We start from the raw sequence: 27,137 nt of genomic DNA on the forward strand, positions 1-27,137 counted from the left end.
TGGCAACGAAATTTTTTAGATTTGTTATATAAACTGACCCTAATAACCAGCTAAACCAAGAAAACTACGTACTTCCAAAACATTGGTTGGTCTAAGACAGTTATTAATGGCTTTAATTTTGGTTGGGTCTATAGACACACCATCATTTGAAATTATATAACCCAAGAACGCTACTAATCAAGAAAAAAAATTCATATTTCTTCCTGTTTGTGTAGAATTGTTTATCCTTCAAAGTTTGCAAGATCCGTCTCAGTTGTTCTCAGCGTTCTTCTATTGTTCTTGAATAAATAAGGATATCTTTTATGAATATGATTATGAATTTGGCTAGAAATATCTTAAAGATATTATTCTTTAAATCAATAAAAGTGATTGGTGCATTAATAAGTCTGTTAGGATCGATTAAAGATGATCATGTATTTAAAAGTAGTTGAATGAACACTTTGGTTTTTGTTATCTTTTTCGAATATAAATCAGTTTTTTAAGGAACTGATTCAAAAATCTTGTGTGTCGATATCAATCAGCTAACTAATGATTGTAGTGTGTAAATAAACTAAATGATTGATTGAATAAGTTTGGGTAAAGTATTGAAAATAGAACGAATGGAATGATGGACACAAAGAATTTTATGGATGTTCGGAGTTTTTAACTGTAAAAGCCGAGCCCGGTGTACGGTACAGTTTAAGTTTTGTATGTTTATTGGGTTATGTGATTTAGATGTTTAGAGTTGTGATTATGGGCCATAGTATTGTTGGTTATTTTGTCTTGAGGTGTTGTTGTTATTGTTAATTGATGGTAGTTGCATCGTTTCAGTGTTTTGGTTCGATTTTAGTTGCCTTAGATTTTGTCTTGGCCGTAACCAGACCGCACCCGTGCTCAGTGTAAGGACCGCACCCGCGGTCGTAATTCTTGGATTTTGGTGTTTTTCCCGTAGTCACACCGCACCCGCGGTATAGAGGACACCGCACCCGCGGTGATTGCAGGACCGCAGTACAAGGAGTAGCGCACCCGCGGTCGCCCATTTCGGGTTACTGTTCGAGATTTTAAGTGGGTAGTTGGCTTCACTTTACTCATTCCTTTCTCCTTCTTTTCGATATTTCTCTCTAGAGGCTAGGGTTTTCTCATTTTCTTTCACTTCCTATCTTCGATTCAAGCTTCTAGTTGGTGATTTGAGTTAAGATCTAAGTTCTTCTTGGTACTAGGAAGCTAAGGTAAGCTTTTGGTGTTGTTATTTCTTGGTTTTGGAGGAGAGATGATATGGGTTTGTTGTATTTGTTGGATTTATGGATTTATTGGCATGGGTTCTTGATTATTGAGTTGATGATGGTGTTATTTATGGATTATTGTTGTAGGATTTCAACCAAGGAGTTAGATTCAAGGTGTTCTTGTGGTTTGTAAGTGGAATTTCATCCTTTGTGCTCACATGATAGTATATGTATGGTATTCTAAAGGTTTTAATATTCTATTCCCTTCATTTGATCCTTGAGTATGTATTGATTTCATTGTTATGTATAATGGAGACAATTTAATGTCTCAATTGTGAAAAGGGAATACAAGAGAAAAGAAAGAGTATGCAAAGTGTTTGTTTAAATGCCATAGAGAGAGTTTCAAATGTTTTATTGGATTGATAGATACATAGTCAGAGATTGCATGTAATTAGTTGATCAACGACCATAGGCTTATATCCCTCAGAGTTGTCGATTTATATCGATGGGATACGAGCACCACAGACAGAGTTACTATTGATATCAATCCAACCAGAGTAAAGAGAAATATCATCTTATTGCTATGCTATTTCTATGATATTTATTTCAGAGTTGATGGTATTTATGTTTTTAAAGCTATGATTTTCAGAGTATAATATGTTCATTGTTATGTAAGAGTTCCACTTGCTGAGTTTTATACTCATTTCAGTTATTTCATGTGATGCAGCTAAGAGCGACGGACCAGGACAGTGATTGTGGACCGGGGTCATATGCATACGAAGATTGGAAGGAAGAAGTTTGTTTTGCAAGCAATATTTTTGTACATGATCATTAAAATGATGTTTTTTGTATTTTGATGTATCATTTAGTTGATCATGTTGATACTTTTGATGATATTTGGAAATGTATTTTGAAACTCCTTCCAGTTGTAAGAAAATTTTAAATTCCGCTGTATTTTAATTAATTGGGTCGAGGTGTCACATTAACTGCTTTTATGTCACCCCTTCTATCTCAAAGATAGGATTTCACTAAAAGACTTTGATTGATTACAAGGATTTGTAATAACCCATTTCAGTTAGACTTATATAGTGTCAAACTTAAACTCTTAGCTTATATTCTTTACTTATCAGTTTGATAACTAAATAGCTTAGTAAGTAGCCTGAATGCTACAAATACAACAATGAAGTAAGAGCTAAAATATGTGATTTGTAAACTAAGTAAACTTGGCAGTAAATCGTAGATAACTGATAGTTATTATTTTTGTTTGATAACCTTTCTTCAACTAAAATTATCGGCCATAAATAGTCTTCAATTCAAATGGTCACATTAAATGCATTGAATGGTTAATATCCGTTGAGTCATCTTCTAGTCCATGCGGACAAATTTATTCTGACGTAGGTACGATGTATATGAAGGATCGTTTGCAGAGCACCTTGAGGTGCTTCAAACAAAATATTCTCCAAGAGCTGCAATAGCTCGTGTTCTAAGAATGTATACATTGATGATTAGATCAAGTTTGGTATAGAACTAAGCGGAAAACACTCGAAATAATCATTCGTTAAGAAACACTGATATATTTGTGTATCTTGTGTAACTGAATAACCAAAAGAATAGATTAGTTTTTGCGTTTATTAGTTCAGTTATGATGAGAACTGAACCAACGGATGCTCTAACTAGTTAAATCAGTTTGAAAACAATAGTTAAATAATTAAGTACACAAGATATGTTTATAGATGTTCGGAGATTTCAACTGCTCCTACGTCACCCCTTCTACCACCTCGGGCAAGTTTCACTAGAAGACTTTGATATATACAATAACTCTTTGTAAAAACTCACTCAGCTTAGGACTTATCCAATGCCTAATTGAACTCTTAGACTAGACTGAAGGCAGCACCTTCCAGTCAACACTTCTTTAACGTCTATGCGAGAAAGACTACATACACAAGTTTAACGTCTTTGTGCAAGACTGTATTTTAGTGGCGGTGTGTGTGTGTGTGTGAACTGATCTCTGAAAACTACCCGAAAGTGTTCTCACACACTGAGGGAAATATGCTTCTAATCTAAAGCTGATAACACGTTTAAATGTTCCTTCGACTGGGCTGAATGATTCTTTCTTAAGCTGATATGACTTAGAAGCGTGGCCTTCTCTTTTCTCTCTTATGTTCTGTGTTATATATGTGTGTCTTCACTGATCTTCATCCTCTATTTATAGGCGCGAAGTTTGATCGTACAGTGAGATTCAATTATTGTATCTGTTGCATTTTGAATATGTTCCTTGAAATTTGTCTTGTTCTTTCTGGAACACTTTTGTCTTTAAGCTCTGATACAACGTTCATTATTGTCCTTTGACTGGACAAATGTTTTGTATCTTTGCACACAGCTAGATTCCACTTATATCACCTTGTCTTGATCTGCAACTGATTGCTCCTAATTTATGTTCTGAACTGGTCAGTTGAATTGGTCTTCAGTTGGGTTGGTGAAATCAGTTGACTCTTCAGTTGAACTGATTTCACTCTTGTTCAGTTGAACTGATCTTCAGTTGGGCTCTTCATCAGTTGAACACTCCTTCGGCTGGTCGGGTTTCTGAGGTTCTCCAGCTGAACCACCTTTCAACTGAACATTCAGTTGAACTCATTTACGACACAACATTTGAACTAGTTAAGTTTTGTTAATCAGTTGATTCTTTCAGTTGGCATCTTCGACAGCTTCAGTTTTGGCTCGTAACTGATTATTTCAGTTTCAGCTATCTGTGCACTAAGGTAGATTATTTAAAAAAAAACAAGTTTTTTTCACATCAAATTAAGATTGCGAATCATGAAATGTTCCAACAGTATCAAACTGTCTTGTTTCCTCTGTTATATTTTTGTACGGACTGTCAGTTTGTCTTCTGAGTATTTCAAATATAGCTGATGACGTGGCTTAATTGATTATGAGTCAAACTGGCCGACTGATCAATTCAGCTGGACTACATCAGTTAAAACTGATGTCTTCTCAGTTTGAATACTTCACTTGAGAGAGGTCATTTAGTTCTGTTTCGCGAAGTCTTTAGTTCTGATCTTCAATCTGTTACGGATCTTTGAGACATTTATACTTATAAGAACTTCATTTCTAAGTCTTCTTTCAGTTATGATCTCTCAGTTACGTCAGTTCCGTTTGTTTCTTCAGTCCTTTGATGGATTTGTTTGTCAAACTATGAAGCTTATAAATTCTAACAAAGTCCAAATGGCGTCACCAAAAATTCATAAAGCATGTAAAATTGATTTTCAAGAAATTTGGAATAATAAATTGCCTTTAGCAGAATTCGCTTATAACAGCAGTAATCAGTACACCATTGGAATGGCTCCGTATGAAACATTGTATGGCCAGAATTGTAGATCTCTGTTACATTGAGACGAAGTTGGAGAAAGAAAATTTTTGGGCCAGGAATTGGCATATAGACAGCAGAGTTAGTAACAAAGAGACGGGAGAAGATGCAAATTGCACATAGTCGAGCGAAAAGTTATTTTGATTTCCGAAGCTAAAAAATGGAATTTTAGGTTGATGATCATGTATTTGTCAAGATATCAACAATGAAGGGAATTTCTGGTTTTGAAAGAAAGGAAAATTAAGTTCTCGATATATTGTCCCCTTTTAAGTATTCGAAAGGATTGGAGAATGAACGTACCAGGTTGCATTACCATCTAGTCTCTCAAGTGTCCATGATGTTTTTAACCTTTAAATACTAAGAAAGTATTTTTTCAATCTTTCACATGTTCTTCCTCACAAACCACCTGAGCTTGCACCGAATTTATTTTGTAAAGTCTATAAATTCAAACGACGTAACTTGACTACATGCAATTTAGAGTTTTGCTAAAATATGTATTTAATTATTTTTAATGCATTAAATGCCTGATCATGATATAAATAGATGTTTTATTTCATGGTTCGTTAATATTTCATTTATGAGGACTTTTAGCAGTATTTTACACTCGAACGAGGAACGGAGACCAGGGACAGTTAAGGAAAAATATTTTTACTAAATAATTATTTTTAATTATTTAATATATAAACAATATATTTGAGATTTTCGAAAATGAGGTTTTGTAGGATTTTTACTCATCGAGTCATATTTTAAACCGGTATAAAATTTTTAGAAAAACAGAGGACTTTTGAGGGTTCAGACTATATTTTCAAAAACGTACTTAAACAAAATATTTTGCGATGGTGTTTTTGGGCTTCTTGGGCCTATTTTAAGATATATTGGGCATAAAATCCTACATCTCCTAATTATTTTAAATTAAGGGCCCATTATATACCTAATAATATAACAAAAACTACTTTCAAACCCTAAAATCACTACATCCATATTTCGTTCGCCCCTCTCCATTGTTCAGCAACATTTCAAAATTTTCCAGCAACTTTTGGTCCACTTTTTGCAAGAAAAACTTGATATAAACGTCGTCCCAGCCTCCTGTTTTCGTCCCTCGCTCCGTTGGTCATCGTTTTGCATACGTTTTTGTATTAAAGAACGTCCTATACCCTTTTTTTCTCATCAATCACGCTACGGTATGTATGATGAATTTTTTTGCATGAAATTTTGTCAAACTATCAATATGCATCAATCAGGATTTTTAATATTGAAATTGAGTTCTTTTAAAACAGTAGTTTAATGTTGGGATTATATTTAGATTTTTATTTAACTGCAGATTTTTTATTAAGTAGTTGAATGACTTTTTAAAAAGCTAGATCGACAACTTTTATTGCATGCATGTGTTTGAATATATTTTCAAAAAAGAGCTTTTAAAAAAAATTCTAGCAGTATTTTAGTAGTAGATGTCACAGTTGGTATCAGAGCAAGGGTCCTGTAAAGGGTTGTGTCACCGCCAACTTCAGAAGCTCAGTCGTCCATCCTCAAGTCTGTAAGTTTTCATGCTTTAAATAGTTTAATGCTATCATCTGCATGATTACATGATATATGTTTTTCAGTAATTTACAGTATATGTTTAGATGTTTACATGATTAAGGATTAAATGTTTTGGAAACTAGATTAAATTGCATGATGGGTTAAGTTTAGAATTTGGACTGTATTCAGATACTATGCCTCCCAGATGCGCCCCTAGAACGGACAGGCAGGATGATACTTCTGGATGCGATAGAGGCCTTCCAGCACCACAACCGCTAGGAGACGCAGCTACCCGAGTCCTTGAGGGTATTGCAAGATTGATGGAGCAGGAGCATCAAGCTCCCATACACCAGACAAATATCTATGAGCAGTTCAGACGGCTCAACCCGAAGGAGTTCGGGCGTACCACATACACTTTTGTGGCGGAGGGATGGATACGATCACTGGAAACGCACTTCTAGTACTTAGATATGAGAGATGGCGACAGGGTCAGATGCACCACCTATACGCTGAGGGATGATGCATCCCTTTGGTAGGAGAGAGCAGTACATTGGGTGTATTTGGATACACTTACGGGGTCAGTTCAAGGACATATTATAAAACAAATAATTTCAAGCGGATGTCAGGGGACACCTGTAGAGGGAGTTCATGAGTCTTTGACAGGGAGATCTATATGTGACGGAGTTTATCCGGAGGTTTGATAGGGACTGTCACTTTGTGCCCTTATTGCGATGGATGCATCGAATAAGTTGATGCACTTTATGGATGGCCTCTGTAAAGCCCAAAATCAGTATACGTAAAATCCATGCATTTATTTAATTTATGAAATTTCATTATTTTAATTATTTATGTTTATTTATTGTACGTTAAAATGTTTTCTAGAGTTTATGTTTCAGGCGATTATTCGAGGCGAGATTGAGGAAAGGAGACCGGGACGATTTTTAGTAAATTTTAATGCAGTATTTTATTTAAGATAAGGATGGAGTATTTTAAATAATTTAATTAATTTTTAAAAAAAATTTTTTAAGAGCTTAATTAAATTATTTAAATGATTATTTGATTTTAAAATTTTAGAATTTTAGCATTTGTGCATCTTATTTAAAGTTAAAATTTATAGTGGGGTTAATATGAGATTTATTTTAAATTAGTATGATAAATGTTTTTAAGTATATTTTTATCATATTAGATACACATGTTACAATTGTTTGTATATATATATATATATATATATATATATATATATATATATATATACACATATATATATTAAAACACAAACACACACACTCTACACACACAACTACACGTAAACACACAAACACACACAAAACATAAAACACATTCCATTCAACCTTTTTGACTAATAGAAAGAAAGGTTTTTAAAACTTCTTTCTATCAATCAATCTCCTTATTATTATTATTTTCTCCTCTCCAAGTTCTCCTTACATATACACGTACAATCTCTGAATTTTTAGCAACAAATTTTTAGTGAGCTTTCTTCAAAGAAAAATCGAGCAAAGTTCGTCCCGGATTTTCTCCCGTATCATCTCCGCTTCGGTATCGTCGTTACGGTATTTTTAAATATCAAAAGGCACGTATAATCTGTTCTTGCTGCATCGATCATGTCATATTATATGTTGAGTTGTTTTTAAGCATAAAAATGTATATATGATGTAGAAGTTTGAGCAAGAAATGTATTGAATATGTTTTGAACAAATTTTAGATCCGAAAACTCATGTTTTGATGTTCTTTCGAAAACTGAAATTTTTCGGTATATATTTTGAGAAAACTTTTAACTACAAAAACGTAGATCTTTTTGATACGTTCGATTTGATATAAAATTCGATTTATTTGGATTAAAAACGAGTGAGTTATGATGTTTTTCGTATGACTGCTCAAATCGTGTTTCAAGAAAGTTATGAATGTTGATTATGTTCTTGAAGATAATTGTTGCAGGCTTCGTTGGGCATCGCCGGGCTTGTGCTACTGTATTTAGGTATGTTATGGGATGTGTTTAGATGTTATTTGGTGGTTCGTTTGGGTCGGGATTGGCTTGGAATGTAATAGAAGTCGTAGGAAGCGAAACGATGTCGAATTACGGCTTATTGTTGTATTGAAGTTATTTGTCGATGCTTGGGGTGTTCGTATGGATTTCAATCAATGTAATAATATCCTAAGATGAGTCTTGAGGTGTTGGTTCATGTTCCTTAGGCTTGGGTTGAAAGAATGAATTGAATTTTCGTGAATTTCCATGTCCAGTATGTACCCGGACCCCTTCACGGACCCCTTCACGGAGTCCGTGTCCGTTTTCCTTCAAAAATATGAAATTTTCGAGCCTACCCGGACCTGTACACGGACCCCCACACGGGGTCCGTGTACCCCTTTTAAAAAAAAAAAAAAATTTAAAAAAAAAAAAATTTTTTTTTTTTTTTATTTTTTTTTAGGATTTGCTTCGGGGTTCTATATCATGATTTAGCACCATGGTTAAAATTTATTTATGTAAAAATATAGGATTTGTTTTTATGGTTTTATGTCATGGTTTAGTACGATAATTATACGAGGTCAAGTCCGGAGCGAACTAGAAGGTCATAAGCTATTTTTTTAACTTTGGTGGTGAGTTCAAGTACCTACGTCTAAGACATGCAAGTTAAGTATTTTAAATTCATGTTAGTATGTGCAGCAACGGCCCCGATCGAAGTCCAACGAATCCCTCAATGCCAAGTAAGTATGTATGACGTGCAAAGAAAATATTTGAAGTTTTTGAGGTATGCTAAATGTCTTGTGACCAAAAGTGAATGGGTTTGGAAGTCGGTGAACGTGGCCGAGGACCTCTCCACCCCGTTAAATTATGAACGGGTTTGAAGTTAGGATTGGAAAACGTTAAATTATGAACAGGGACCAATCCGCCCGTTAAATTATGAACGGGTTAGATCGTGGTTGTGAAGCGTTAAATTATGAACGTGGATCAACTGGCCTGTTAAATTATGAACAGGGATCTCATGTATGTGGCAGTGGATACGTCCCTGTCAGCCCAGTACTGTGGTTTGTCTGATCAGATATTTATTATGTTAAGGGTCACTTGCTTTGAAACATCCTCTACGCAAAATGATGAAGTTAAGTATGTTGAAGTATGAAAGTATGTTTAAAGAAAAGTTTATGTGATGGCACGTCATATTATGTATGCAAATACGTTCAAAGTTTATGCAAAGAGCAAATTTATGAAAATTTAAGTTTATTATGAAAAGTTCAAGTTTGAAGTATGTACGATCTATTTTGAAGTTGTATGCGATTTTATTATGTAGCACTCGTTATTCCCAGTTTATACGTGTTGAGTCTTTAGACTCACTAGATTTGATCGATGCAGGTGATTATGTTGATGTGGAGACGGGAGATGGTGACCAAGGGGCAGGCTTGGACTGAGCGGGAGGCTAAACCCGAGGACCGTCAAGTTTATGTTTTAAGGATTTTAAAATACTCTGAATTTATATTCCAATGAGAAATAATTTGAACAAGTATGTTGGTGAACCATTTTATTTGATGATGTTTTGAACAACCATATCTTATGGGAGACTTGGTTGTAATATTTTATGATAAATGTTAAAGGATATTTTATGTTAAAGAAAATTTTTAATTTTTCCGCAAATTTTGAAGTAGTAAAAGTACGGTATGTTACAGTTGGTATCAGAGCGGTGTTCTTGAAAAGGGTTATGCCTACTGCCAGTCACAAGAAGCTCACAAAGTCCCATCTTCAGTCTGTAAGTTTTAAAATTTTGAAATTATGTTATGTAGTAAGTATATAGTCATGATTTCAGCATGGACATATTTAAAAATTTAAGTTATGTGTATCTTATGTAATTTATATTATGTTCATGCATGTTGGGTAAATTTTATAACAGTATGCCTCCTAGACGTTTGATTGCCCGTGGAGCAAGGGATGAGGACAGAGAGACTTATGATGGAGAAAGGGCCACTCCTCCTCCACCACCAGATATGCAGGCACAAATGCTTGCAGGCATGACTCAATTCTTCGCACAGTTTGCGGGGAACCACGCTACAGCAATGGGTGCAGAGGAGAGACCCAGGCCAGAAGCAGTGTATGAAAGGTTTAGGAGGATGAGTCCAAAGGAGTTCTCGGGTACCACTGACCCGATGATAGCCGAAGGATGGATCAAGTCCATCGAGGTAATCTTCGATTTTATGGAGCTGACCGATGCTGATAGGGTCAGGTGTGCCACGTTCCTTCTGTCAGGGGACGCTAGGCTATGGTGGGAGAGCGCATCAGTGGCAGTGGATTTGCAGACTTTGAATTGGACGGGATTCAAGGAATTGTTCTTCGCCAAGTACTTCACTGAAGAGGTAAGATCCCGATTGACCAGAGAATTTATGACGTTGCGTCAAGGAGACAGCAGCGTGGCAGATTTCGTCAGGAAGTTTGAGAGGGGGTGTTACTTTGTACCCCTGATTTCTAATGATGTCCAGGCAAAGCTGAGACATTTTATGGATGGTTTGCGGCCTGTCTTGCGCCGTGATGTGAGGGTAGCTGGCCCTACTACATATGCAGTTGCCGTTTCTAGAGCTTTGGCGGCAGAACAAGATCTGAGGGATATCGAGGCAGACAGGCAGGGCAAGAGGCCCTATCCGGCACCACCGCAACACCAGCAGCAGCAGCATCAGCGGCCTCAGCATAAGAGGCCTTACCAAGGTCCGCCGGGGAAGAAGCCGTATCAGGGACCGCCGATGGGCAAAGGTCCAGTTCAACAGCAGGGGGCACCTCAGAAGCCCGTTATTTTCCCAGTGTGTCCTAAGTGCAACCGCCAGCATCCAGGGCCATGTTTGTATGGATCAGGCAAATGCTTTAAGTGTGGAGCCAGTGACCACATGCTGAAAGAGTGCCCGCAGTGGAAGCAGCCAACCCAAGGGAGGGTATTCGCCCTGCACGCACAGGAGGCGAACCCAGACACTACACTACTGACCGGTAATCATTTCTATTTAAGCTCAGTATTATTTGCCTTGCATGTGGAAATTTTATTTGAGATTATTAGTGTGCTAGTAAGATTTTAGATTGACTTGGAATATATTGATTTCAACTATGCTTAAAGTTAATTGCTAGTATTTTGGGATATAAGTTTGGTGTTGTGCTAACATCTCTCAGGAAATATTTTCATAAAGAGATTAGCCACAACTGCACTGATAGATTCAGGAGCCACTCACTCCTTTATATCGGAGACCTTTGCTAATCATTTGGACATCAAGTCCATTGGCCTAGACGTGAACTTTTCAGTGACACTTCCATCAGGGGAAGAGTTGTTAGCCACCAGTGTGGTCAGAGATATTGATCTAGAACTGCAGGGTCACTTGGTGTATGCAGATTTGATCATATTGCCAATGCCAGAGTTTGATATCATTTTGGGAATGGATTGGTTGACAAAGAATCGAGTTCTTATTGATTTTCAGAAGAGATCAGTGTTGGTCAGGCCATTAGGCATGGAGCAGTTTCTATTCGAGCCAGCTAGATGGAGGAATTTTCCTCGCATGATCTCCTGTATACAGGCGAGGAGATTGATTTCCAAAGGGTGTCAGGCTTTCTTGGCCAGTATTGTGTCAGCACCTGAAGTAACCACTCCATCTATATCAGATGTTCCAGTAGTCAGAGATTTTCCAGACGTCTTTCCAGATGATGTTGCAGGACTTCCACCGGATAGAGAAGTGGAGTTTGTCATCGATCTCATGCCAGGTACCGTGCCAATCTCTAAGGCACCATACAGATTAGCTCCAACTGAGATGTTAGAACTCAAGCAACAGATACAGGAGCTTCTGGACAAGGAATTTATTCGCCCAAGTTTCTCACCTTGGGGAGCACCGGTACTATTTGTGAAAAAGAAAGATGGGAGCATGAGGCTTTGCATCGATTACCGCGAGTTAAATAAGGTGACGATCAAGAATAAGTACCCATTGCCTAGAATCGAAGATTTGTTTGATCAATTGCAGGGAGCTACCGTATTTTCTAAGATAGATCTTCGATCAGGGTATCATCAATTGAAAGTGAAGGATGCAGATGTCCACAAGACAGCTTTCAGGACCCGGTATGGGCATTACGAGTTCTTAGTGATGCCGTTTGGAGTAACGAATGCTCCAGCTATTTTCATGGATCTAATGAACCGAGTATTCCATCAGTATCTTGATCAGTTCGTCATAGTATTTATTGACGACATCCTCATATACTCGAAGAGCCATGAAGAACATAACCAGCATTTGAGGATAGTCTTACAGATTCTTCAGAGTCGCAAGTTATTTGCGAAATTCAGTAAGTGCGAATTTTGGTTGGAAAAAGTAGCGTTTTTGGGTCATATAGTATCTAGTAGTGGTATCGAGGTGGATCCAGCGAAAGTAGCAACTGTCAAAGAATGGGTTGAGCCAAAGAATGCATCTGAGATCCGTAGTTTTCTGGGTTTAGCTGGTTACTACCGAAAGTTTATTCAAGGGTTTTCATCCATAGCAGTGCCACTTACTTCATTGACCAAGAAGAATGCCAAATTTGTGTGGAGCGATGAATGTCAGAAGAGCTTCGATACTTTGAAGCAAGCTCTTATTTCAGCACCAGTGTTAGCCATGCCATCAGGGCAAGGAGATTTTGTGTTATACACTGATGCATCTAAGCTCGGTTTGGGAGCAGTATTGATGCAACAAGGTCGGGTCATAGCTTATGCTTCCAGGCAGTTGAAGGTGCATGAGAAGAATTACCCGACACATGATCTTGAGTTAGCAGCTGTTGTCTTTGCATTGAAAATTTGGAGACATTATCTATATGGTGAGAAATGTCAGATTTTCACCGATCACAAGAGTCTCAAATATTTCTTCACTCAGAAAGAATTAAATATGAGACAAAGACGTTGGTTAGAATTGGTGAAGGATTACGACTGTGAAATTAGCTATCATCCGGGAAAAGCTAATGTTGTCGCAGACGCATTGAGCAGAAAAGTTGCAGTCATAGCTCATTTATCAGCTCAGAGATATCTTCAGTATGAGATTCAAAGGTTTGAATTGGAAGTTTACTGCAAGGGCAGAACTCCTAAGCTGTCTAATCTGACAGTCAAATCTTCCTTGTTAGATCGTATTCGAGCAGGACAGTCTTCAGATGAGCAACTACAGAAATGGAGACTAAAAGATGAAGCGAAGGGCAGTGTTCTCTACACAGTGTCAGATGGTATTGTGAGATACAAAGATAGAATGTGGGTGCCTAGTGGTGATTCAATCAGACATGATATTTTGTCAGAGGCACATGCATCTCCGTATTCTATTCATCCAGGAGGTACCAAGATGTACAAAGACCTGCAAATTTTGTATTGGTGGCCAGGAATGAAACGAGACATCCGCAGATATGTATCAGAATGTCTCACTTGTCAACAGGTAAAGGCAGAGCATCAGAGGCCAGCAGGATTGCTTAAGTCACTCCCTATCCCAGAGTGGAAATGGGAGAATATCACTATGGATTTTGTAGTTGGATTGCCAAGATCAGTTAAGGGTTTTAATGCTATTTGGGTTATTGTGGACCGACTCACCAAGTCAGCGCACTTTTTGCCAGTAAAGACGACTTTCTCTATGACGCAGTATGCGGAACTTTACATCAACGAGATAGTTCGTTTGCATGGGTTCCCAGTTTCGATTGTGTCCGATAGGGATCCGAGGTTTACATCGTCCTTCTGGAAGAGCTTACATGCAGCCATGGGGACGAAATTGTTATTCAGTACAGCGTTTCACCCTCAAACAGATGGCCAGTCTGAACGAGTGATTCAGATATTAGAAGATTTGTTGAGAGCCTGTATGATTGATTTTCAGGGGACTTGGGAGTCTAGACTACCTCTAGTGGAATTTACCTACAATAACAGTTTCCAATCATCAATAGGTATGGCTCCTTACGAAGCTTTGTACGGACGGAAGTGTAGATCACCAGTTCATTGGGATGAAGTTGGTGAGAGAGCAGAACTTGGTCCAGAGATAGTTCAGCAGACTGCAGATGTGGTGGTCAAGATTCGTGATAGAATGAAGACTGCTCAGAGTCGCCAGAAGAGTTATGCTGATAAGAGAAGGAGGGATCTTGAGTTTGCAGTAGGTGATCATGTATTCATCAAGATAGCACCTATGAAAGGTGTGATGAGATTTGGGAAAAGAGGTAAGCTGAGTCCGAGATTTATTGGACCTTTTGAAATTCTTGACAGAGTTGGGACACTAGCTTATCGTGTAGCTTTACCGCCGAATCTGTCCGGAGTGCACAATGTTTTCCACGTTTCAATGTTGAGGAAGTATCTAACAAATCCTTCGCATGTTCTGAGCCATGAGCCATTGCAGTTGACTCCAAACTTGTCCTATGAAGAAAGACCGATTCAAATTTTAGACCGGCAAGAGCGTAGACTTCGAAATAAGACGACTAGGTTAGTAAAAGTTCAGTGGTTGAATCAATCATTGGAGGAAGCCACTTGGGAAACTGAAGCAGATATGAGACTTCGCTACCCAGAATTGTTTGGTAAGACTTAATTTCGAGGACGAAATTTTTATAAGTGGGGAAGATATTGTAAAGCCCAAAATCAGTATACGTAAAATCCATGCATTTATTTAATTTATGAAATTTCATTATTTTAATTATTTATGTTTATTTATTGTACGTTAAAATGTTTTCTAGAGTTTATGTTTCAGGCGATTATTCGAGGCGAGATTGAGGAAAGGAGACCGGGACGATTTTTAGTAAATTTTAATGCAGTATTTTATTTAAGATAAGGATGGAGTATTTTAAATAATTTAATTAATTTTTAAAAAAAATTTTTAAGAGCTTAATTAAATTATTTAAATGATTATTTGATTTTAAAATTTTAGAATTTTAGCATTTGTGCATCTTATTTAAAGTTAAAATTTATAGTGGGGTTAATATGAGATTTATTTTAAATTAGTATGATAAATGTTTTTAAGTATATTTTTATCATATTAGATACACATGTTACAATTGTTTGTATATATATATATATATATATATATATATATATATATATATATATATATATATATATATATATATACACATATATATATTAAAACACAAACACACACACTCTACACACACAACTACACGTAAACACACAAACACACACAAAACATAAAACACATTCCATTCAACCTTTTTGACTAATAGAAAGAAAGGTTTTTAAAACTTCTTTCTATCAATCAATCTCCTTATTATTATTATTTTCTCCTCTCCAAGTTCTCCTTACATATACACGTACAATCTCTGAATTTTTAGCAACAAATTTTTAGTGAGCTTTCTTCAAAGAAAAATCGAGCAAAGTTCGTCCCGGATTTTCTCCCGTATCATCTCCGCTTCGGTATCGTCGTTACGGTATTTTTAAATATCAAAAGGCACGTATAATCTGTTCTTGCTGCATCGATCATGTCATATTATATGTTGAGTTGTTTTTAAGCATAAAAATGTATATATGATGTAGAAGTTTGAGCAAGAAATGTATTGAATATGTTTTGAACAAATTTTAGATCCGAAAACTCATGTTTTGATGTTCTTTCGAAAACTGAAATTTTTCGGTATATATTTTGAGAAAACTTTTAACTACAAAAACGTAGATCTTTTTGATACGTTCGATTTGATATAAAATTCGATTTATTTGGATTAAAAACGAGTGAGTTATGATGTTTTTCGTATGACTGCTCAAATCGTGTTTCAAGAAAGTTATGAATGTTGATTATGTTCTTGAAGATAATTGTTGCAGGCTTCGTTGGGCATCGCCGGGCTTGTGCTACTGTATTTAGGTATGTTATGGGATGTGTTTAGATGTTATTTGGTGGTTCGTTTGGGTCGGGATTGGCTTGGAATGTAATAGAAGTCGTAGGAAGCGAAACGATGTCGAATTACGGCTTATTGTTGTATTGAAGTTATTTGTCGATGCTTGGGGTGTTCGTATGGATTTCAATCAATGTAATAATATCCTAAGATGAGTCTTGAGGTGTTGGTTCATGTTCCTTAGGCTTGGGTTGAAAGAATGAATTGAATTTTCGTGAATTTCCATGTCCAGTATGTACCCGGACCCCTTCACGGACCCCTTCACGGAGTCCGTGTCCGTTTTCCTTCAAAAATATGAAATTTTCGAGCCTACCCGGACCTGTACACGGACCCCCACACGGGGTCCGTGTACCCCTTTTAAAAAAAAAAAATTTAAAAAAAAAAAAAATTTTTTTTTTTTTATTTTTTTTTAGGATTTGCTTCGGGGTTCTATATCATGATTTAGCACCATGGTTAAAATTTATTTATGTAAAAATATAGGATTTGTTTTTATGGTTTTATGTCATGGTTTAGTACGATAATTATACGAGGTCAAGTCCGGAGCGAACTAGAAGGTCATAAGCTATTTTTTTAACTTTGGTGGTGAGTTCAAGTACCTACGTCTAAGACATGCAAGTTAAGTATTTTAAATTCATGTTAGTATGTGCAGCAACGGCCCCGATCGAAGTCCAACGAATCCCTCAATGCCAAGTAAGTATGTATGACGTGCAAAGAAAATATTTGAAGTTTTTGAGGTATGCTAAATGTCTTGTGACCAAAAGTGAATGGGTTTGGAAGTCGGTGAACGTGGCCGAGGACCTCTCCACCCCGTTAAATTATGAACGGGTTTGAAGTTAGGATTGGAAAGCGTTAAATTATGAACGGGGACCAATCCGCCCGTTAAATTATGAACGGGTTAGATCGTGGTTGTGAAGCATTAAATTATGAACGTGGATCAACTGGCCTGTTAAATTATGAACAGGGATCTCATGTATGTGGCAGTGGATACGTCCCTGTCAGCCCAGTACTGTGGTTTGTCTGATCAGATATTTATTATGTTAAGGGTCACTTGCTTTGAAACATCCTCTACGCAAAATGATGAAGTTAAGTATGTTGAAGTATGAAAGTATGTTTAAAGAAAAGTTTATGTGATGGCACGTCATATTATGTATGCAAATACGTTCAAAGTTTATGCAAAGAGCAAGTTTATGAAAATTTAAGTTTATTATGAAAAGTTCAAGTTTGAAGTATGTACGATCTATTTTGAAGTTGTATGCGATTTTATTATGTAGCACTCGTTATTCCCAGTTTATACGTGTTGAGTCTTTAGACTCACTAGATTTGATCGATGCAGGTGATTATGTTGATGTGGAGACGGGAGATGGTGACCAAGGGGCAGGCTTGGACTGAGCGGGAGGCTAAACCCGAGGACCGTCAAGTTTATGTTTTAAGGATTTTAAAATACTCTGAATTTATATTCCAATGAGAAATAATTTGAACAAGTATGTTGGTGAACCATTTTATTTGATGATGTTTTGAACAACCATATCTTATGGGAGACTTGGTTGTAATATTTTATGATAAATGTTAAAGGATATTTTATGTTAAAGAAAATTTTTAATTTTTCCGCAAATTTTGAAGTAGTAAAAGTACGGTATGTTACAGCCTCAAACCCACTATTCGTCAGGACATCGGAGCAGGCCTTGAGAGATATTGAAGCTGAGATGCAGCGGAAGAGGCATTAGGCCCAGCAGAGCTCGCATGCAGCCACAAAAGTAGTTCACAGGGCCACCGAGACATCAGGGGCAGCAGAAGCCCTAAGGACAATTTAAGAAGCCCGGACAACAGAAGCCACCACAGGCTCCAGGGGATCCTAAGCCAGAGGAGAGACATCCTTGCAAGCAATGCAATCGGTTCCACTACGACAAGTGTCTGTGGGGGACCTTCAAGTGCTTTATATGCAAGGAAGATGGCCATAATGCAGTTGATTGCCCGAGGAACAAGGGCCCCACTACTGCAGGGCCTATGTGATGCATGCCGAGGAGGCGGAGGCTGAGCCAGACTCGAAACTGATCACCGGTAACCCTTATGTTTAAAATTTTTATTTATCGCCCCGATTGCAAGGAATATTATGTTGTTTGTTGGAATTATTTGGGATTGAGAACTTGGACTAAAATAGGTTGCATGTTATAATAGGTGGACTTAAGGGTTGAATTGATTTAATAAAGAGCTTTAAGGACCAAAATTCAATAATCGAAATTATAGGGACCTAATTGCAAAATTCGAAAGTTGAGGGGATATTTCGTATTTTTGAAATATTGAGATCAAATTAATAATTTATGAAATTTTAAATTGAGTAGATTCAAATATTTATTGGCTTTAGAATGCAATTATCGAAAAAAGAGTGATTAAATTGAATAAATATCAAAACTTTAAGGGTGAAATTGCAATTTTTGAAAATTTCTAAGGGTAAATTTGGTAATTTTCATGGGACTTCTAGGAATAAATGGGAGATTTTCGAACATTTTGGGTTGATCAATGATAGAAAATTTCTTAGGTTTCAATACGATCAGATTTGATGGTATGTTTTGTCGCAGGAAAAATATATATTTCAGGTGTAGCCACGTATGCACTGCTGGGTTCTGGAGCTACACATTCATTTATATCCAAGTCATTTGTCAAGCGACTAGAAATCATACCAGAGGCTTTGGTTTGGGATTCAGAGTTTCGACTTCGTCTGGAGATTAGATGTTTACCTCGCAAGTAATATAGAGATTGGAGCTTCGGTTACAGAAAAATACGGTGCATGCAGGTTTGATTGTGCTACTCTTGCCGGAGTTCGATATTAATATGGGTGTGGACTGGCGTTCTTTGAACGGAGCTGCTATAGATTTTATACGGAGTTCAGTATCTGTCCGACCGCCCAACAGTAAACCATTTATTTTTGAGGTTTCTAGACACCAGCAGATGTTGCACATCATTTCTTGAATCTGTGTGAGGAAGCTCATGAAGAGAGGCTACTAGGAATTTTTGGCGAGTATTGTGACAGTGACTGAGCCAGTCAATTAGAGGCTAGAGGATGTCGAGGTGGTCAGGGATTTTCCCAGTGTTTTCCTATATGATGTTTCAGGCATTCCATCAGACAGAGAGATGGAAATTTGTATCGAGCTGATGCCGCGTACAATGCCAATTTCTAAGGTACCATATTGTCTAGCACCTGCAGAAATGAAGGAGCTGAAGGATCAGATACAAAACTTTATTGACAAGGGTTTCATTCGCCCAAGATTTTCTCCATGGGGCGCACCGGTACAGTTTGTTAAGAAGAAGGGCGTCAGCATGCGACTTTGCATTGATTATAGGGAGGGGAACCGGGTCACAGTTAAGAATAAGTATCCTCTGCCCAGGATCGAGGATCTATTTGATCAGCTTTAGGGAGCATCAGTATTCTCAAAGATAGATCTCCGATCAGGATACCACCAGCTGAAGGTGAGAGAGGCTGATGTGCATAAGACGGCTTTCACGACATGTTTTGGGCACTATGAGTTTATGGTGATGCCCTTCAGATTGATAGATGCGCCAGCGATCTTCATTGATCTCATGAATCGCGTGTTTCAGCCGTATTTAGATCAATTCGTCATATTTTTTATAGACGACATCCTGATATATTCAAAGAGCAGAGAGGAGCATAGTCAACATTTGATGACCGTGCTACATGTTTAGCAAGACAGACGATTGTATGCTAAGTTCAGCAAGTGTGAGTTTTGGTTAGACAGAGTGGCATTCTTGAGCCACATCATATCCTGAGATGGAGTAGAGGTTGATCCCAGTAAAGTTGAGGCAGTCCGAGATTGGCCAGCGCCTAAGAGTGTGACATAGATCCGCAGTTTCTTGGGGTTGGCTGGGTACTTCAAGAAGTTTATTCAGGGTTTTTCTTTTATTGCGGTGCCCATGACCACCTTGACAAAGAATAATGCCAAATTCATTAGGGATCAGAGTGGCAGGAGAGTTTTGACAGGCTGAATCAGGCATTGACTTCAGCGCCAGTTCTAGCTAAGCCAATAAGGCAAGGGGAGTTTTTGCTTTATACAGATACTTCGAAGCTCGGTTTGGGCACAGTTTTGATGCAGAATGACATGGTTATAGCCTACGCGTCCAGACAGTTGAAGGTCCATGAGACGAATTATCCGACTCACGACCTCGAGTTTGAAGCAGTGGCATTCGCCCTAAAGATATGGAGGCATTATCTGTATGGGAAGAAGTGCATGATTTTCACTGATCACAAAATTTTGAAGTATTTCTTCATGGAGAAATAGCTTAATATAAGATAGCGGAGATGGTTGGAGTTAGTGAAGGGCTTTGATTGCGATGTTGGATATCATCCGGGTAAGGATAATGTGGTTACGTATTCCTTGAGTAGGAAGAATGCAGTGATTGCTCAGTTGTTGGTACAAAGACCGTTGCAGGCGGAGATTCAGAGGTTTGAGCTTGCAATGTATGCCAGGAGCGATACCCCTAGTCTTTTTACCCTGGCAGTACAGTTGATAATGAGCGACATGTTTCGAGCGGGTCAGGCTTTGGATGAGCAGTTACCAAAGTTGAGGCAAAAGGAGGAGTCCAAAGGCCTGAGGTTGTATTCAGTTGAGGATGATATAGTCAGATATCGAGACCGACTGTGGGTTCCTAGTGGTTATTCCCTGAGAGCAGATGTCATGAGGGAGGCCCACAGCACTTCGTACTCCATTCATCCAAGGAGTACGAAGATGTATAAGGATCTGCAGTCTCTCTATTGGTGGCCGGGCATGAAGGTAGACATTCCGAGCTTCGTCTCTGATCATTTGACGTGTCAGCAGGTTAAAACCGAGCATCAGAGACTTGAATGGAAGCTGAGACCACTCCCTATTCCTGAGTGGAAATTGGATAACATTACTATGGACTCTGGGACATGGCAACTAAGGCCAGCTGGAGAGTATAATGATATTTGGGTGATAGTTGATCGGCTCACTAAGTCAGCACAGTTCTACCGTTCACGATGACTTTCACCATGACTCGGTACGCAGAGCTGTATATCAGAGAGATAGTCAGACTGCATCGGATTCTAGTGTCATTGTGTCAGACAGGGATCCGAGATTTATGTTTGTATTCTGGAAGAGTTTGCATCTTGCATTGTGTACTAGGATGCTATTCAGTACTGCCTTCCATCCTCAGACCGATTGACAGCCAGAAAGGGTGATTCAGATTTTGGAAGACCTATTCAGAGCTTGCATGATCGAATTCCAGGGCAGCTGGGAGCCAAAGTTAGCTCTAATGGAGTTCACGTACAACATCAACTATCAGGCATTCATCAGTATGGCTCCATATGAGGCATTATACGGGAGGAAGTGTAGGTCACCGGTTTATTGGGATGAGGTAAGGGAGAGAGATGAGTTGAGGCCAGAAATTGTCAGTCAGACTGTGGAGTTAGTGGTGAAGATCCAGGACAGGATGAAGAACGCTCAAAGACGACAAAAGAGTTAAGTAGATCAACGGCGCATGGATCTAGAGTTTGCAGTGGGCTATCATGTGTTCGTGAAGGTCGCACCGATGAAGGGTGTGATGAGATTTGGAAAAAAGGACAAACTCAGTCCTAGATTCATAGGCCCATTCGAGATCTTCGAGAGATTTGGGACACTAGCTTACAGAGTTGTATTACCGTCGAATCTGGTGGGAGTTCATAACATGTTCCACATCTCGATATTGCGGAAGTACATCTCAAACCCTTCGCATGTGCTGAATTATGAGCCACTGCAGCTTATGCCGAACCTGTCTTTCGAGGAAAGACCCACTCAGATGTTGGACAGGCAGGAGAGGAGGCTCTAGAACAAGGTGATCCAGATGGTCAAGGTCAAGTGGCTGAATCATTCCGAGGAGGAGGCTACTTGGGAGACCGAGACCGGGACCGAGATGAGGAGTCGCTACTCGGAGTTATTTGGTATGTTTTAAATTTCGAGGATGGAATTCAATATACGGGGGGATGAATTGTAAAGTCTAGAAATTCAAACGATGTAACCTGACTTCATGCAATCTAGGGTTTTGCTAAAATATATGTTTAAATATTTTTAATGCATTAAATGCATGATCCTGACATGAATAGGTGTTTTTTTTCATGGTTCGTTAAGATTTATTTTATTAGGGCTTTTAGCAGTATCTCACGCTCAAACGAAGAACGAAAATAGTGGACAGTTAAGGAAAAATGTTTTTACTAAATAATTATTTTTACTTATTTAATATATGATGAATATATGTGAGATTTTCGAAAATGGGGTTTTGTAGGATATTTTTACTCATCGAGTCATATTTTAAATCGGTATGCAATTTTAGCAAAACAGTGATTTTTTGAGGGTTTGGGCAGTATTTTCAAAAACGTACTAAAAAAAATATTTTGAAAGGGTGGTGGGCTTATTGGGCCTACTTTAAGATATATTGGGCCTAAAATCGTACACCTCTTAATTATTTTTATTTAAGGGTCCATTATATACCTAATAATATAACAAACCCTACTTTCAAACCCTAAATCACTACCTCCATATTTCGGCCACCCCTCTTCATTGTTCAGCAGCTTTTGGTCCACCTTCTGCAAGAAAAACTCGATAGAAACGTCGTCCCGTCCTCCGGTGTTTCTCCCTCGCTCCGTTGCTCATCGTTTTGCATACATTTTTGCATTAAGGCACGTCCTATACCCTCTTTTTCTCATCAATCGTGCTACGGTATGTATGATGAATGTTTCTTCATGATATTTTGTCGAACTATCACTATGCATCGAGATTAAATGATTTTTACTTGAAATGTTGAGATTTCTTCATTCCTCTGAAAGGGCTGCCAGCGTGATTGGTAGGGGACGATTTGGAGAGGGTTTAGAAGAGTTTTAAGTGTTGATACAACAGCTGGGTTGAAGTGTGAGGGGCCGAGCACGTTCTTGTGTTGGGGACGCATTTGGTGTTTCGATCGGACGATGGGTGTAGTGCATCCACGATAGGGCTGCTCTGGGCCATGAAACGGACCCTGGTGGGTTCAAGATGTGGTCTAGAGGGGCCTATGAATGGATGGTTGCGGGATAGGAGTAAGCCGAAGGGTAGGGCCTCGGTAGAGCTCGGTTTGTGGTGTTAGGGAGAATCCGCACGTTCGCGCGTGCATGGGGCTGTGGCTTATGGTTAGTACGTCCTAGGAGAGTCTTGTCACATCCTAGTGTGGTCTTGTTTGGGGCTGGTCCGGTCTAGTTTGGGATATGATCAAAAATTCGAGGGTTAGGTGCGCTAGGGTTTGAAGGTTGCAAAGTGCAAAATTTTTCCAGCAGCTCTTTGGCCATTTTCAAGGGTCTTAGGTGGTCTGAAACAAGTGGTTTAAGGGCTGGTCATGTAGGTTCAATTAATGGTTTAAGTTGGGAAAATTTTGGTTGAGTTTCGGGTTAATTCGGATTAAATCCGAGACCCCGGTCCAAGTTTAAAAAATAATTATAGAATTTAGTGCATGATCTCGAGTTTAAGTTTAGAAAATAAATATAAATATGTTTTGAGGTGTTTCAATAAGTTCGGTTGGCTTCGGGTCAAAATTGTGAGGCCCATGGGTAAAATGATCAATTAGGGTTTCCATGTAAAAATGGTCATTTTGCACACGAGTCGAGTTTGCAGTCCTGGCAGTGCCCTGATAACTAAAATTGCATGTTTAAAATGTTTATTCTTATCATGAATACGAATTTTAATGAAAATACGAAAAATATGTTGCATGTTTGGTTTTAAGAAAATGTACGTATATGCATGATTTTTATAAGTAATGAATATGTTGACATGTTTTGAAGGAAGGGAGTTTCTTGTGACTAACACGAACATTTAAGGCCAAGCCTCAGTGGATGGGTAACAATGCCACTGATGTCCCCGCCGTCGGGTACCGCGGTTATACGTAGATGGATCCATCGATTAGAGCTGATACGAAAGTCACAACTAATGATCTGAATTCAGTAAAGGAAAACAAACACGTATATGATTACATGATGAGATATGCTTTGAATATGTTTATGTTACGATAAGTTTAAGTTCATGGTTTTAAGATCAGGAAGATAATTTAATACAGTAATTTTCATTGTTGCATGATATGTATATGTATTTGTTATAACGATTCAGGTTTGTTCAGTCTTTAGACTCACTATGTGTATTTGATGCAGGTGAGCATGATGAGGTAGAGACTGGTGGTGCCAAAGACTGAGTAGGCAGAGCTGGGAGTGCGCATGTTAACCCGAGAACCTTGCATTTTTCAGCACTTTATGTTTATGAGTCAGTAGTGATACATTATGTTTTATGTGTTTTGCATATTTCCATATGTTGATGATCTGGCAGGCTTTTGAATATTGCGATTTATTTCTTTTGAAACAGTAGTTTAGAGTTGGGATGATATTTAGATTTTTATTTAACTTCAGTATGTTTATTCAGTAGTTGAATGACTTTTTAAAAAGAAAGATCAACAGCTTTTATTGCATGTGTGTTTGAATATATTTTCGAAAAGAGCTTTAAAAAAAATTCCAGTAGTATTTTAGTAGTAGATGTCACATATCTTATGAAGAAAAACCACTTCAAATACATGACAGAAAATAAAAAATGTTGAGGAACAAGAAAATTTGTTCAATGAAAATACTGTTGCATAATCATGAAATCGAAGAGGAAATTTTTGGGAACGAGAGGATGAAATCAAACAGAAATATCCAAAGCTATGAGGTATGTCAAATTTTGAGGACGAAATTTCTTGAAAGAGGGAAGAATTGTAATGCCCAGTTATCTGTATATATGAATTAACTGTTAATTTTGCTCACTTTTATCACATATTATTGAAATTGAAAGGTGTACATCTATTGTGATATTGATGGATATCCCATTGAAAATTTGCTTGATAGATATTGGTGATTGTGGTAATGAAGGCTATGAACATGTTTGAAGGGACATAAATGGAGATTGATGCATATAATTGGAAAGAAAGAAAATAAATGACATAGGAATGATTTGAAAAGCATAAAAAGGGATAATGGAAAATAAATTTCGAAGCCTAGGTGCCCCTACGCCTAAAATTGGTCTCCCCAGCACCAACATTACACGAAAATGTGTAAAAATTAGAGGGAGGAGAGCCCCACCGGACAAAACAGGGCGTCACCCAGTGCCCTTTCAGAAACAGGGAACACGCCCCAATAGACAAAATAGCATGCCCAGTGCCTGGTCTGCGAAAAGAATAAAGATTCAAATTTTAAAACAAGGTTCATATATGACAAAAACTTGTGTGAGACAGTCTCACGGGTCGTATTTGTGAGACGGATCTCTTATTTGGGTCACCCATGAAAAAGTATTATTTTTTATGCTAAGAGTATTACTTTTTATTGTAAATATGAGTAGGGTTGACCCGTCTCACAGATTATGATCCGTGAGACGGTCTCACATGAGACCCACTCTTCATATTTGTAGACATTTTATTCCTTTCCAAGCACAAAGTGAGCGAGAGAAAATGAGGCTTCTTAAAATTTCTTCCTAAAATCAACCACAAACATCCATCTACACCTTGTATTGAAGGCGCAATCGAATTCTATGTAGAAATTGCACTAGGTATGTAAGTTTCATTCAATTCATGAACTCTTAATGGTTAAACCATAAACTCAGGATATTTTCGAATTATAGTTTTAAAAAGATGATATTGATTGAGGTTATTATGTATTTAACAAATTAGGCTCAAGAAAAATCACATCAACCATTGTTCTTATGCTTTGATAGTAAGTTGGTCTTATTTTGAAGCAATACATGTGTATCACATGTTTTATCATTGTTTTGAAAAGAATATTCTTAGATTGTAATATACGTAGCTATAGTATGCATTTATTTTATGACTTCACATTACAAGTATTGTTATTATTGTCAAATATAGAAGACAAATGCATTATGTCAAAATACTATGTTATGGAAATGGAAGGATATGATATGAACTATGCAAGTTATAAGGTAGAAATGAGCAAAATGGCCATGATAGTAGTTGTTCCACGTTGACTACAATGACAGTTGTGGCACAATTTCTACGAATATGTGGTTAATACCTGAAAGATGGAAACGCCGCCAAAACTATATTATTGGCCAATAATGATTATAGAATTAGATCGTGTGATAACTCATAGTTTTCTTATGAATACCATATAACTTGATTATCGTTTTCATGATATAAATGTAGTACATTTCAAAGGATTTATTACTTTGATCACGTATTGATTATTATGCCCTTTTCTTTGCATATCGTTATGCATCAAGCCCAACTTGCCGAGCTTATAAACTCATATAACTCTTGTATTGTAGGATCATGTAGTAAGGATAACTAGTATGTCAGTTCACTAATAGACGCCTGGCACGCGTCTTGCCTCGACGAGTGTGGGGACCCGGACGCTAATCATCTTCTTAATCGTCATTGGGACTAATTTAATCAATTAAAGTAAACAGGGTCTAAATTTTTTTTTATGCGGAAGGTAATGGAATTATTCTATTATACAAATCAGTATAATAATAAAAATCCTGTATAACATGCATCTAGCTCAAAACTAGGTTCAACTACTACAATCAAGTAATAAAACCTATCTATATCCAAGTCCGAAATCACCACTCTAATCTCGATCTTTCTTCACCTCTGTGACCCTGAACCTGTCCCACATGTTGCCATGCACACATACAAACAAGACAACAGCCAGATAACTCCGGTGAGATATAAATATCCCAGTATAAACAATGTATACATGCGATCATATAAAACATATATAAAAGCATAAACAAACATCAAAACATGTATCTGATCTAACTACATGAATCATTGACTCGAGATCTAATCTTATCTTATCTCTAATATAGGGATCCCGATCTAATTTAGACTTTGGTATGCTGTATCGAATGTATACAATAGACGTCGATCTACATCTAAGCTCATCGATACACCGTAAGTCTAGAGTCTTCGCGGTTCTGACAAAGACTCGGCGGTTCTGCCCTAGCTAGACTGATCTGCCCTAGACTCAAACTCTTACTCTGCTATAATTCAATAGACTAAACATATCAATCTGATAATTTGCAAATATCAATGTAATAAAATAAAGTATATGATTTTGAGAAACTCAAGTCAAACCTAACTCGAGTTGTGCAATCCCGAATCAACATTTATTTATACCTTTCTTGCTGTCGTTCTGATACAATCGAAG

At 37.7% G+C, this 27,137-nt stretch overlaps 1 long non-coding RNA gene across 1 annotated transcript; it reads left to right on the forward strand.

Annotated features, from left to right (window-relative positions):
- The first annotated feature begins 7,327 nt into the window (after window positions 1–7,327).
- Window positions 7,328–9,719, forward strand: LOC140809939 (uncharacterized). The gene is made up of 2 exons (XR_012113202.1): window positions 7,328–7,675; window positions 9,449–9,719. It is a non-coding gene; the product is annotated as an uncharacterized lncRNA (long non-coding RNA).
- The last annotated feature ends 17,418 nt before the right edge of the window (window positions 9,720–27,137 follow it).

This window comes from Primulina eburnea, chromosome 13 (genome assembly GCF_022965805.1).
Source record: "Primulina eburnea isolate SZY01 chromosome 13, ASM2296580v1, whole genome shotgun sequence".
Classification (NCBI taxonomy): Eukaryota; Viridiplantae; Streptophyta; class Magnoliopsida; order Lamiales; family Gesneriaceae; genus Primulina; species Primulina eburnea.